This window comes from Haliaeetus leucocephalus, unplaced genomic scaffold, assembly GCF_000737465.1.
Source record: "Haliaeetus leucocephalus isolate CR32 unplaced genomic scaffold, Haliaeetus_leucocephalus-4.0 Scaffold373, whole genome shotgun sequence".
Classification (NCBI taxonomy): Eukaryota; Metazoa; Chordata; class Aves; order Accipitriformes; family Accipitridae; genus Haliaeetus; species Haliaeetus leucocephalus.
In genome coordinates this window covers 8,044,216-8,057,925 of record NW_010972809.1, presented here as the reverse complement: position 1 = coordinate 8,057,925, position 13,710 = coordinate 8,044,216, and the positions used below count along the sequence as shown (strand labels likewise).

At 39.5% G+C, this 13,710-nt stretch overlaps 1 long non-coding RNA gene across 3 annotated transcripts in view; it reads right to left on the bottom strand.

Annotated features, from left to right (window-relative positions):
- Positions 1–13,710, bottom strand: part of LOC104835334 — a 59,178-nt gene that overhangs the window by 21,756 nt on the left and 23,712 nt on the right. For all 3 annotated transcript variants that reach the window (XR_774725.1, XR_774727.1, XR_774726.1), the window contains 5 exons: positions 12,897–13,551; positions 12,422–12,517; positions 7,983–8,204; positions 6,981–7,060; positions 3,306–3,413 (listed from right to left, as the gene is read on the bottom strand). This is a non-coding gene — a long non-coding RNA (uncharacterized LOC104835334). The remainder of the gene's footprint in view (positions 1–3,305; positions 3,414–6,980; positions 7,061–7,982; positions 8,205–12,421; positions 12,518–12,896; positions 13,552–13,710) is intronic.

Below are 13,710 nucleotides of genomic sequence, written 5' to 3'. Positions count from 1 at the left end.
TTTAAATCCCTGAAAAACATTTCTACTTCCCTTGGTATTATACATCATGTATTTTAGTAACTCTTGACAACAAACACCACAGAAAAAAAAATGCAGAAACCTACTAGTTTATGAGTAAAACACAATTTTTTCTTCCATTTTGTGCTTGCAAGGGGGCATTGTAATTACTGCTTCACAAGCGCCATGACACACAGGCTGGTTTTGGCAGCTTTAACCTGTCTTCCACAGTTTGCTGAAAAACTCAGATACCCCATTTGCCTAAAGCCTGCTAATTATTAACTGCTGTGATGAAGGCAGGTCTTAAAAGATATGTATCTGATCTATACTAATAGGACCTTTTGCTGGAGTAACTATTTCAGCCTCTGCAGCCAGCAGAGCATCCCTAACCTGGATATAACTTAACAGCAGCAGAACCACTGTATTTGGCAACCCTTCTGAAAGTCACCCTATAACTATATAATAGTTACATTGGTGTAACTGCATTTGTATTAGATTTTCCTAGCCTGGCTCCACTAGCCAGATATCACACCTTTCCGTATCCCTGGCTGATATTGCTGTGCCAACAGAAGTCTGCAACGCAGATCTGGCTACAGATCTCCCTGCTGGAGAGGGAGGGATTTATAAATAACCATCCTAACCTGACACCATCCCTTATTAGAGAGGGAATCACGATTCTGTAGAAGAGGCCCAGACACTCCAGTGGAGACCATCAGTCTCTTCACTTACACCAGTGCAGAAACAGTGCAACCCCACTAATTTCTTTGGATATGCCCCAAATTTACACCAGTGCAAGAGCAGAAGAAAACTTGGCTTTAAATCCAATGCTGCTGCAGTGTTTGGTGCTAGCGATGTTGAATTCTGACTACTTTCCATTAAGGTGATGGGGTTGGGTGGTTTGCACCTGGACCCAGATTATATCTTCATCTGAAGATGCACTGGGTTTTTTACTGAAATTATCCAAGTGTTTAGGGTTTTTGCCTCATGCTAATGAAGACAAATTGCTTTGCAGTTGCCATATGATTTAGAAGAATGAATTAAAGATTACGAGGGAAATTTGCATCAACATTTCTTTTCACTGTCATGATTTATACCAGCTGCAGACCCGACCTCAAAAACCCATACTGATGTACACAGTGCAAGTCAAACTTCACAACACAATGCCATTTCTCACAGTCCCAAGCCTCCTTCTAGCAGCACTATATTTCTCATACTCTCTGGGGACACTCATCAGTGACGAAGTTTGTGGTATAAGTTAGTTTCTTCTGATTCTGTGGGCTTCCTACTACTTCTGCTGCACACACACAGTGCTAGAAAGAAACCGGTCCCTTACATTTGTTGTCAGTACTGAGGAAACCACTAAGCCACAAGCCCCTCACGCTTCCCAGACTCGCTTAGTAGTTCCCAATTTTTTTCAATTGTGACTGCATGGAGAGGTGTTTAAATTGTTCTCTCCTTTCCTGGATGGCAGCCAGCACAACACACATTTTCAGGCAGGGTTGATGCAGAGCCAACTCTCTGCCTAACAGTGTGAAAGCATTTCATGAAAAGAAAATTAAAAAAAGAAGGAAATGACTTACTGCTAATGGCTTAATCCCTTCTGCTTTTTAGCAAATGACATCATAACCAAACCCAGGAGTGCATGTCAGAAGGCAAAGCCAAAGCAAACCTGTGAGATTTACCTTCTATCTGACATGCACATGCACTTCATTCTGCTACCCAGTATGCACAGCACAGCACCAGAGTTAATAGTATCATGACGTGAAACAAGCAGAGAAAGATCCCTAGGGTGAAAGACAGAGTGTGGGGATAGAGGGGTGGGGGCAGGTGATGAAGGGTGTAGAGCTACACTTCTCACAGTCTGAGCAATTTGCTTCAGCAGATGACTGTGTTGTCATTGTCTCACCCATGCCTGAGGCACAGCAGGGCTTATTTGTTTTTATCCCTGTTCTGATTTAGAGTGCCACATGAAAGACAGTGGGATTTGTGAAAAGGGTGAGATTATACAACTATCCTCCTATGGAGATTTACCAATTCAGGTGTGTACAGTTATTTGTTAAGGTCATGAAAATTGTAAAGCTGGAATGATATGCCTCTAAAAGATTTGGAGGCTTTTTCTTGATGAGGAGAAAAACCAGCCTTGCAGCAAATCTACCTGAGGATGATTTGGCTCACTCACCACTTGCACGCTGGAATAACTGCTGTTTCTACCACACACCTCTAGAGCATCACCAGCTAGGTCTTCAACCAGCACTTTTACTCAAACTCCACTCATCATCTCAAACTCCTCTCCCAGCCACAAAGCAACTGGGTATTTCTCTCAAAAATCTCAAATGCTGTTAATGGCACCCCCAAGTAGCCAACAGTGAAGTACAGAAATGAAGCTCTCAGATGAGAGCAAGACATTTGCTATTCACTGAGGACTTCTCTACAGTAAGAAGAAACATTGAAGAAATATCAGCCTTAGTCAACACGCTGAAGAATCCCTTGCCTAGAGAAGATATAGGGAACATGTTTTTCACCTTGATTTCTGCCAGTGCACATTACCTCACCTCACCTTCCTTATGCCATCTAGACAAGACCTGAGATACTCATACCCCAGGTCGAACACATAATTGTGGAGTTAGATTTTAAGTGACTTAAATTGGAAAAAAGAGTAAAATGAAGTTTTAAGGGTAGGCTAAAATTAAGCTTCTATTAGTTTCAATATTAACATTCAAGCAAAACAACAGGAGCCGGTTTCCACCTTCTAGAGCAAGTTTTCAATGTGCAGCAACACAGGCAGACAGCGTTTCACCTGGGCACAGTCTGGGACACAGACAACACACCTTACAGCCAGAATTTCCTCATTAAATTACACTGCACTCAAACAGCTGACTCAACAGTTATATTCATATTTCTGACACTGCATCCCTATCCCTTTACTACCAGCAATGTTTTAGCACAGACTTTATAAAAGTGACAAATCAGCTGCCACTTGCTGACATCTAAACTTACATAGGGTTACAAGTAGCTGTCTTAGGCCTGGTGCCTGTGTTTTTACTCAGCCAAGAGTCCCACAAAAGCCCACAGGCTGTCACAATATGTCCTCAGTGACAAATCTGTCATTTCTTCTTCGCTGAAGATCTGTTGCAGATCCACAACTTTTGACATGACCATTCTCATTATTATTTTCCCTCACCATTATAGTGATAATCTAAAAAAATACTTTGAGAACCCTAGAGGGAAACCACATGGTTCCAATCCAGAGTAATGTGTTTAAAGTTAATGTAAACATGTTCTTAAGACTGAGCTTTTCTTGAACTTACCATCATTTTTAAGGTGTCAAGCACAGTTCATAAAGGAAGTCTCGCCCAAAACACTGGTTTGTCAGACATCAGAGAAGTGTTCCTCTTGCTTCTGGTTGCTTACAAGCTCTGCAGAAGAGAGCACACTCCCTAGAAAAGCATTCTTAAAAGAAGCACCAGGGAGAGAAATAAGAGTTCTCAGAGCAAATGTAAACAGACATCAAAATATAGAAAATAGGTCTAGAATTTTTTGTAAGAATTTGAAAATTACTTTAAGATAGGGGAGAATCAGAGCTCTGGAGCGGCTTTCCAATAGGGCAGGAAAACAACAACCCTCAAAATGGAATTTGATAAATTAATCAGAATTCATTTAATTCTTGGGAGAAGAGGGATGAGACTCAATGACCCAAGAGATCCTTTGCAGTCCTGTATTTCAGGAGTGATAGTTTTGTGGTGATTTTAGCTGACCATTTTAGAACTTAGATGCATAAATACTTGTAATATACTAATGCTGTTTGTTCCTTTACATCAGGCATGTTTTCCTAGTACATCTTGCTCTAGCATGAGGCAGGCAGGAACAGACACTGGCTTCACTCCTAAATGACTTTTAAAGGATAGAGGAAGAGTACATTTCTTCTGTGTAGGACTCCTGCCAGCAGTTCTGCAAGCTGGAGCAGTTGTCCTTATGCTTAGCAATACAGATACACAACACCACTTCATTTTACCGTAAGGAACATATGGTCTGTCTAGCATGCACTTGAACCACTGCCATTTCATTCTAGCCTGGCTGTTTTCTAACAACAAAAGAATCTGATTTTCAACCAATCCATTTTGTCAGTAGCGTCGTCTTAAACCCATACAACTCATCACCCAGCTAGAGGCACAGTTGCAGCCAGCTAAGTTTAACTTTGCTCTGCAGCAGCACAGGAAAAAATGACCTGCCAGCATTTAATCACTGAATGTATAAGGTTAAAATGTCTCTAAAAGAAGGACACTAGTACCCCCTGCATAATTAATGTTTAGCCATAAGGTGAAATGGTTAACTTGAATCTATTGATCATCCTCACAGGCTAAGGATTAAGCATATCACTGTGTCTGCATGGAACAGCTGCTGTTCCCATAAGCAAGAGGGTTCAGCAGGCAATGAGATGATGCTCTCATGCATCAGACAAGGGCAAGCAAAACTAGTGAAAGTATTTACCCAAGAAAAACACAACAGGATGACCATTCTGGATGAAACTGAGACAAACTGTAAACTTAACAACATTTGTTTATTATTGTAATTAAAAAATAAATAAATTACTACTTCAGAGGGCATTTTGTAAAGAGCAAAATCTGGTCAAACACATGCTCTTTCTGCTTACAGTTTTAAGTCTTTTGTGATGCTAGTTTGCCAGACAAGTTAAGATAACGGAACAGCCCTGATGTTTTCCCTGTGCAGGGCAAGGAGTTGAATCAATCAGGATTGCTAAACACATGAGAAAAAATACGCAACAGAAAGAAACAGCTGGCAATATTAAATTTAAATTGATCTTCATAGAGAGAAAAATGGAAACGTTGTGATAGGCCAACATTTTCATGAATGCATACCCTGCTTGGCTTTGAGCAGGGCATTTGAGGATCTTAACGGAACAGCATGGTTCAACAAATGCCTGCTAATGAATGCAAAAGTTGTAAAAGGAAAACTAAATATAAATATTATAAAAATGCAACTTCATAAATTAGCTGGTTTTACAGCTTGTACTGAACTAGCATTCACAACTGCATTGGAAAAGAAGAAAAAAACCAAAACCCAGTTGATGTCGCTACCCTTACGTTATCATGTTTTTATTGTGCAAAGCAGAATCTGACAAGTAATTTCTAAACTGTTTTATGACCACGCTGATTGCGATTACAGAGTGAAGAGAAAAGCCAGAGTAACACGAAGGCTAGAGCAAATGCCCTACCATAGGGGCCTAAAGCATTCAATATGCTTCATTTATCAAAAACAAAATCAAGCACAATCCAATTACGGCACACACACATACACCTTCATGGTGAAAAATAGCTGGTCTCAGAGGGTTGTCTGACCTAGCAGAGAAATGCATTGCAAGAATCAATAGTAAAAAATAAAAGCTAAAAATAACAGCACAAATTTAGAAATAAAATAAGCAACATTTTAACTGTGACACATTGCTGAGACAGATTATGGACAGAACCAGTACATTTCTTTTTCAGTTTTAAATGGTATAGTATTTTCCTAAAACACAAGCTACCTCTTGTCTAGCAGGAGCTGGCACACACAAGTTCTGTGGAATGGACTACAGAGAACAGCAGAGGTAAGAGATCTGGCAGAGGCGCTTTTCTGTGCTTTTTTGGGCCAACCACACTTTGAAATCAGTCATTTCTCAATACTCTTAACACATCACCACACCCCTCCCTCTAAATTTGTTGCCAAGTTTCCTATGAAAATAAGACACGTGTCTTTGTGCTCTACATAGACATGGGTCTGTCCACTGCCTCTTAGTCATTCTGGAACCCAGTGGTAAATGTTAACCAACTTTAACAGAAAGGTAGGGGGTTTCTAAAATACTAAATCCTTAAATAATTTGTGAAAATAGACAAAAGAGAGAGGATCTCGTAGTCCCCACAGGGGAACTGACCACAGCATTAGACACTAGAGAATCCATGTGGGAGAAGGTAAGACATGCATATACACACTTCGGAAGCAAGGCTTCGTTAGTTTTGCTGTTCATAGTATTGCTTAAGTGAGAATACTACAAAAGCAATTTTGTGCTGTGGCTACTGATAGTTTACCTTGAGATAAACATGGTCTGTATGGTAGCTGGGAGATGTTGATCTGATGATCTCTTTTGGCCTTAAAATCTATACCAGTGTGTTACTTTTTCTTCAAATCTGTCATATAGTAGGGGTCTTCCATCAATCTTAGTCTGAGGAGCTCTCTAAAACACAGTAGAGAAAAACATGATGTACAATACTGCTTTTCTTACTCATCTGAATTCCACATTCAGCACAAGACTGCAGGGACTGGTTTTGGTTTTTTTTTAAATACCACTGCAATTTTCAGACAGATCCCCAAAAAGGAGTTTTAATAACCAGTTTGACAATTGACAGCATTTCATTTTACTGAAAAGCTAACTGGAAAAAGATCCCTTAGCAGATCCTGTCGCAATGTCAGGTTTGCCGAGAGCAGAGGTGCTGGCTGTTAGAACGCTTCCTGCTGTGGATACATCTAGGAAGCAACCACCTCGCTACCCCACCACCCCCAATCAGGGTGGGATTAATTCCTCCCAGGAAATGAATACATTGGCTCTAGAAGGAATCCAAGTGCCTAATTTTAGATGGAATGCATGACTACTTAGGCTACTAAAGTTTGAAAAGATCAATCACACATCTGGCTGCAGAAGAGTTTGAAATTAATACAAGATGAGGTTGGGAAGATTCAGTAGCAGCCAGTGTGACCCCCTTTAGCAGGGTGGGGAGTAAAGCCATTGCCTGCAGACATGGCACATGAAATCCTGGTTTCGCTCTGAATAACATGACTGGTACCAGCATTTAACCATATGTCTCATCTACAGGAAGGAAAGTACAATAGAAGGAAGGCCATGCAAAGTCCATCCTTAGGAAACATTTCCCCAAATCTTTAACAGGGCATGTTTGTCTCAGTTTTATTAGAGGCAGTTTCTATTAAATTACCTGTTTCTGCCTGTTCCTCCAGCAGTGACTAAGGCAGGTTTAATTGCATCCTGTGAAAGTTATGCTGCATTGCTCACTTTCTGTTAAGGAAACAGAAATTAAAGCTGCCACATGAGAATGGAACTGCTGCACCTCCACGCAACAGCTGGCAAGTGAAGAAAAGGCATTCCAGTCACCAAGACATCATTTCCGAAATTCAGACAACAATCAAACGCCTTGAGCCAGTCACACCAACTAATGCTGTGGAAATGATGCTTTCGTAGTACGTAAAAAGATTCTATTAGTTTGTTGTTCCCTTCTATTTGCGTATGAACAAAGAATAACAACAATAAACATAATGCAGTTATTTACCATTGCATGACATTTTCTGATCCTGTAACACTAACACACCCACCCCTAAAAACTAGGTGCCAAAGAGAGATGCTGTCTCACAGCAAGCATGTCAATAGAAAAAATCTGGGAACACCCCCCTGAGCAATCTCATTCTAGACGAGAGCTGATAGTGCACGTAACCCCAATGGCAGGGCCACTGGAGAGACAGACAGGACAAGGAGCCACGATTTCTTGCCAACCTGTACTGGCAAGAAGAATAAAATTCTGGCCAAAGTATTCCTCATGACACAAAAGAGGAGTGCTACAGATTCCTTTCCCCAGGGATAAGAATTACTAATAATTATAGCAGCACACTGTTCTCCAGCAAGACTTGAATCGACAAGGCTCTGAGCCCCACCTATAAAGAGGAAAATTCCTCTGCGCCTGCTAACAGCTATTAATCAGTACAATTCAGACCAGAATAAATTAACACCAATTAAATGCAGTCAGCACAGCTTATGGGCATTCCTTTGAATATGCCTAGTTAGGAACACAAGAAGAGCTTCCTTCTCCCTGGGCTACAGCAGCTTGTCACTGCCACTGACCGTATTACTCACTGGGTGTGGAGTTATCAAGGCAATGACCCAAAGAACGCTGAATATCAGTTTACAGCATGGAACTTTCACCTACCCCATGTCTGTTGGTTCATCTTCACATGCCATCTCTTGGCACATGTTTTCTGTATCCAAGAATCCACAGGCAGCTGCTTATTGTGAAAATAATCAATACACTGTAGATGAGGAAACATAATCCGTAAATGCTTTTGAGATATTTTCTGCCAACACTGCTGCTGTGCTTGTAGCCTATTTATTTCTGTTGGCCTTTTACATTTCCTGTTATATGCGGAATGACCTTTGAAGAGAGGAATGTCAAGTTAAAAACATTGATTTAGGTTTTCAATGAACTTGAAAAATTATTTAAGATCTTTCAAGCAATGCAATCCAAGAATGTATATCATGCATATCACCAAGTCCTGTTTAGTTATGACCAAGAATAATGTACTAATACAATGCACTACCTTTCAGAACATAAAAGTTAATGCTTTAACCATTGGTCCTCCAACAAAAATCAGGTTTAGAGCAATTCCACCCAAGTCAGACTTCTCCTTCCTACCCTTTTAGTTTTATTAGCTATCCTGAATTTGTTTTTAAGAAGAATCTTTAAGGGGAAGAAGGGAGGGAAGTTACCTTTCTTCTCTATTTTTACTACTGTCCTAAAAAGGACAGGTATATTTGAAAAAAGTGATGCATGAGACAGAACTATTTTTCCCTGCCTAACTTCTGCTGCTGACTTGCTTTGTAACCTCAGTGAAGGAAAAATTCAAAAAACCTCTTCTGTCTGATGATAGCCCCACCAACCCTAAAGAAAGGGCCCCAACCATAAAGCTAGTAGAACATCTGGAACCACTGCTATGCACACAGACTAATTCAGCAATTATTAGCTGACATAAAAAGAAGAGAATGTCTATGCAACATAGCATTTAAGACATGCTACATGGAGTGATGAGACCTAATCCCTGTTTCATTTAACACAGAAGATTTAAATATTCTCTGGAACACGTTAGAAGCCTGGTCTCCTCATGCATAAATAACACCTTCATAGGAGCCCTTGATAAACCCCATTTCCAAAAGGTTTTACTCTCATGCAATCTCTTGGAAAACAGAATGTGAAACCCTGTCCTCCTGTGCAAAGGTGTGATCTGATCTGCCATGCGACACCTACACACAGGCAAATAAATTAAGGCGGGGGCCCCAGGACTTTGCCTGGTTGTGTTTTGTCAAAGCAAACTCCAGCCATCAAACAAGGAGGTAAGAGTTCACGAGTGAATCATGACCAGCCGGAGGTACCCAAGTCTGAAGATTAGGGGTAAAACAACCCTACATTCAGCCTTGCCTCTTAACTTGAAGGCTCCCTGCTCAATGTCAGCATCTTCTGGATTGGACTCCGAGGCACCAGCTCACCTGTAGCTCAATACATACCCATGCTGGGACACTGGGTTGCTCTAGGCACTCAAAGCTTGGGGTCTGGTGTTCCTACAGCATTTTCTGAAATCACCCTTCAGTCGCTTCTGGAAGGATTCCACATCGCTTAGGAGTTCTACACATTTAAATTCTATTTTAATCCTAATACTACTTAGAAACATTCTAGGTATATGTTGCTCAGGCTTGCCCACAAACAGCAGGAGATTAAGGTGCCCAAACTGGACAGCAATAAAATAACATTGGGCCACCCAAATCTGTTTCCCCTTTTTTCTGTAGTTCTGCAAGTGTGGGGGGGCTCATTTACTATTTTAATATCTATAAACTACTAAACTAAAAACAAATGTGCAAATTCACCTTGACACTGTTAAATGAGTTTAAAACAAGATTGGTGAATGCATACAAATAGAAATGATCCAAATTAAAGCAAAAATCAATCTAGTCCAAAGCAAACTAATAGCCTGCATACAGATTTATATTCACACATTTACACACCACTGAGGTAACTGTCAGACACCTTTACTGAAGTTGGTAGCATGTTATGTTTAGAAGAGGCCTTAAGGTGCAGTTTTAAACCAATTTAATTAAAAGGGTACAAAAAGTTGTGCTCATCCTCTTAGATGTGATTAGTGTTCCAGCTTCATGAATTAGCCAGGTATCAGCTTAGCCACAGTAATTGTGCATGCAAGCCTAAACCTGCGGCCAACATCAGGCACAGTGTGATTAATCACAGGGAAATCTGGCAAGAAATTAGTATGTTTATTATCTCCTTTTAAACTCATCCTCTACTAATAGTTAAATTTACTTTCAGTAGGTATGGTGCACAATCCTATTAATACTGACCAAGGGAAGTGGAATCTAGAACTCTTAACATCAGTGGATACCCAGTCTTGTAATAGTATTTTAGGCAACTTTCATAATATATGGTGATGGAAATTCCGAGATGATTAGCTAGATATGACATTTGTCTTAATTTATAGGAAGGAACTCACTAGCACAGGTAGTACTAATAAAAACAACCAATCACAACCTTGGGGAACGTGTAGTGTGTTCAGCATCTAAGCAGAATCTGTCCCTATGAGATTATACTGAAAACAAGCAGCCTGTAGAGACTGATATTTCCATTTGCAGTTTCCAATTAAAACATGCATTATTTATAGCAGTAGAACCTTTGCCTGAATATAACAAGACAAAGAGTCCTTTGTCAACTCTGTTACAGCCCCTAACCTATGCTGAGGCTGCACTTTGTGGAACTACTGCTCTATGAAAGGTCTTTCCTGACAGCAAAGGGAAGTAAGAAGGAAAGGGAATGCAAGGGACAGTTTGTTCAAAGGGAAGCACAGTTTGTTTAACAGTTTTATAACAGTCACAGAGAAAACATACCTCAGTTTCCCCTCAGACTCACATAAGTTGACACTCAAAAAACCACACACATCACTGTTTACTGGCTTACACAGAAAGAAAACAAAGCACACTAACTCAGATATTCCTAGAAAAATTGTGCTTGGAGCCGGAAGCAGACTTGGAAGATCTGTAATATATGTGACAGTTAAACTAGAAACTAATTATCTACCGATCTAACTATATTTAAAATGGTTTACATTAATAAATGATAGTTTTACATGATAGCCTCTTCAGTCTTCCATTAATAGCTACTCCTGAATGACCAGGGTGTGTGGACTTTTGATAAAAGGCTAGTATTCCAAGATGTCTTACACAACAGACAAGAAACATGTCAAGATTATTACTTTCTGTATCTAAATTTTGTTCCTTTTCTGGAGAGCAAGGAAGTATTTTTGATAGACCGTGTCATACTCATACTGAAAGATCACTTACAAGGACATACCAAAATCCTTCACTTTACTGCAGAATAACTACTGCCTGAGGCTAGTATAAAGAACAGATTAGAATTTGGCTCTATAAATCATACCTTATACGTACAGAAACTGCTGTCAGTAGTCAGTCTTTTCAGTAAACTAGCTAATGCTGAGTATTTCTGCCCACTTACAATAGGCTAATAAATACATAAAAAAGAAATAAAGCACATTCTATATTCAAGATCCCATTCCTAATTAACATATCAAGGCTATTATACACCCTGCACTAACAACAGTGGGGAAAAAAATGGGGGGAAAAAAATCTCAGCACATTAAAAATTCTAGTGGGCATGCAACTGCACCATGCTATGCCTGCAGCTCTGCTGTTCCACGCTGTACTCCTGCCTGTTCTCAAATGCTAAGGTTGAGCTTGGTGCTTATATGAAAGACATGAAAACAGGATAGAATGCTGCCAGAAGTAATCTCTTGTAATTACTAGTAATTTAATAAGTGGTATAGACCATCCTTCACATTACTGAATAAATTCCCTAGAAAAGTAGGTACTAGATTGCTTACACCACAATTGTCAAGGTGACATCAAAATGAAAGCTCAGTTCACTTACCAACTATTAGAAGTCCCCTTGTGCTTTTTGCACGACTGAAACTGTTGATCTGACTTTTGGCTGAATTCCAGTTTCATTAATTAAATTCCACATATCTACATCCCTTCTGCAGTTCGCATCTTTTGCTACTGCTAAATGCTTTCAAACAACCAACATGTTAAGTCAATGTCCTCTGGGCCTAACATCAACAAGGATCAAAATATTTCCCCAATGCAAAGCTAGTGAAAAGCTGCTGGAATCCTTCAGAGTAAAGTACTACTGTTGTCATAAATAAGTACTTACCAGTCAAGCAATTTCAAGTTAAAGAACCATCAGACTACTGTACAAACAAGTTAAAATGCTGCAATGTAAACTGTATTAAGGAAAGAAAATATTTCCCATTAGTAATTATGTATGTGCTTAGTTGCAATTGTCCAAGCATTACACTCCCAGATGAAAAGGAACCAAGCGTTTATGCTTGGTATACACTTCCAACCTTTTCTGTTCCAAATGTACAACAGGAAGATGAGGTCTGTGATGCTCAAAAGTTTCTTTCTTCTCTGAAAAAAGTTTCTCTTTAATAAGGATTCTACCTACAATTTGCCAGTAGCTATTCTCCACATAACTCTTTTACTAACACATTCCTGTAAATCAAGAAATCTAAAACTTACCTGAAGGGAAACTTCTATTGTGTTAAAGTAGTATATTCTTTACAATTGTGTTTAAGAGAACAGTGTAGACACACTTCAGTCACTGTTTGCTTCTGTCTGGTAGGAAGTTGTGATGTTAGGTTTTTTATTTTTAGCAAGAGTTACATTTCTTGAGTAACTTTCATAGCTAATAACAGACTCCACAAAACCACCATAGTCAAAGAATAAATCTGGAGTCTTAGAGTAAAACCAGTCCTCTAACAGGCTAAAATTAGAAAGTATTCCATTCTTCTAATTTAATCTTTTTTTAAAGTGAGTGATTTCTATTTGGCTAAATAAGGTACAGATGTATTTAATCACTGAATTTTCGAGTCAAGTTTATTTGATGTCATATTTCAATAGTTTATATTTTTACTTCAACACTAGATTAGCTTATAATAATAGACACGTTTTGTTATAAAAATAACCATGAAGAAATTTAATGAAATTTTTTTACCATATTATGAGTACTACAGCATCAGTAGATTTTCTTGAATCATCCACTGTTTTATATAGAGACCTGTATTAAAAATGAGATATGTAGTACAGAAACCACCTGTAGGGTTCACTGTCAGCTTTGGTACATTTCAAGAGATTCTGCCTTGAAATGCCAAACTCTTCATTTGTAAGTAAGCGGAATGTATCAGCAAGAGGTAACCAGAACAAAAGTCAACATGTCCACCCTTTGTGCAGCACAAATCTCCATGTTCCTCTCAGCAGATTGGAGTTACCACCTGTACAATAATGTACACAAAGCTTTTTGAGAAGACCATCCTAAGTGCTTCTAATTGCCACATAAGGACGGTTTCTCCTCTTCTTCCAGATAACCTCTGGCTTTCAGCACAAAAGTCTGACAATGCCAACAGCTTCTTTATTTGTTGTGATGCTCTGGTGGAAGTTTAAACATGAAGAACCTAATGTTCCACAGGAAGTGATTTGAGGGTAAAGGCGGGCTGGGATCTGGCTAATGAGGCTCCCGAACCCAGGTGTTATTTCTTATGTGTTTTCAAAGAAGTTGCTTGTCAGGGGTAGAATAGCAGCAAAAACTACAGTCAAATGCCTCTCCAGTGTGATGTCAGCATATGTGAAGGTCCAAGCTCTTCTTCTGAATGCTGTAAAAAAATTAAAAATGTATCAGTCATTAGTACCATCAATAGCAGTGAGCACTGCACAAACACAGGCAGTCTTTAGCTGGAGTGTTCACAAATCCAAAATAGTCAGGGGCTAAGTCATCCATAGCAAGATCTCATGGCTCTTTCTAGTGGCAGAGC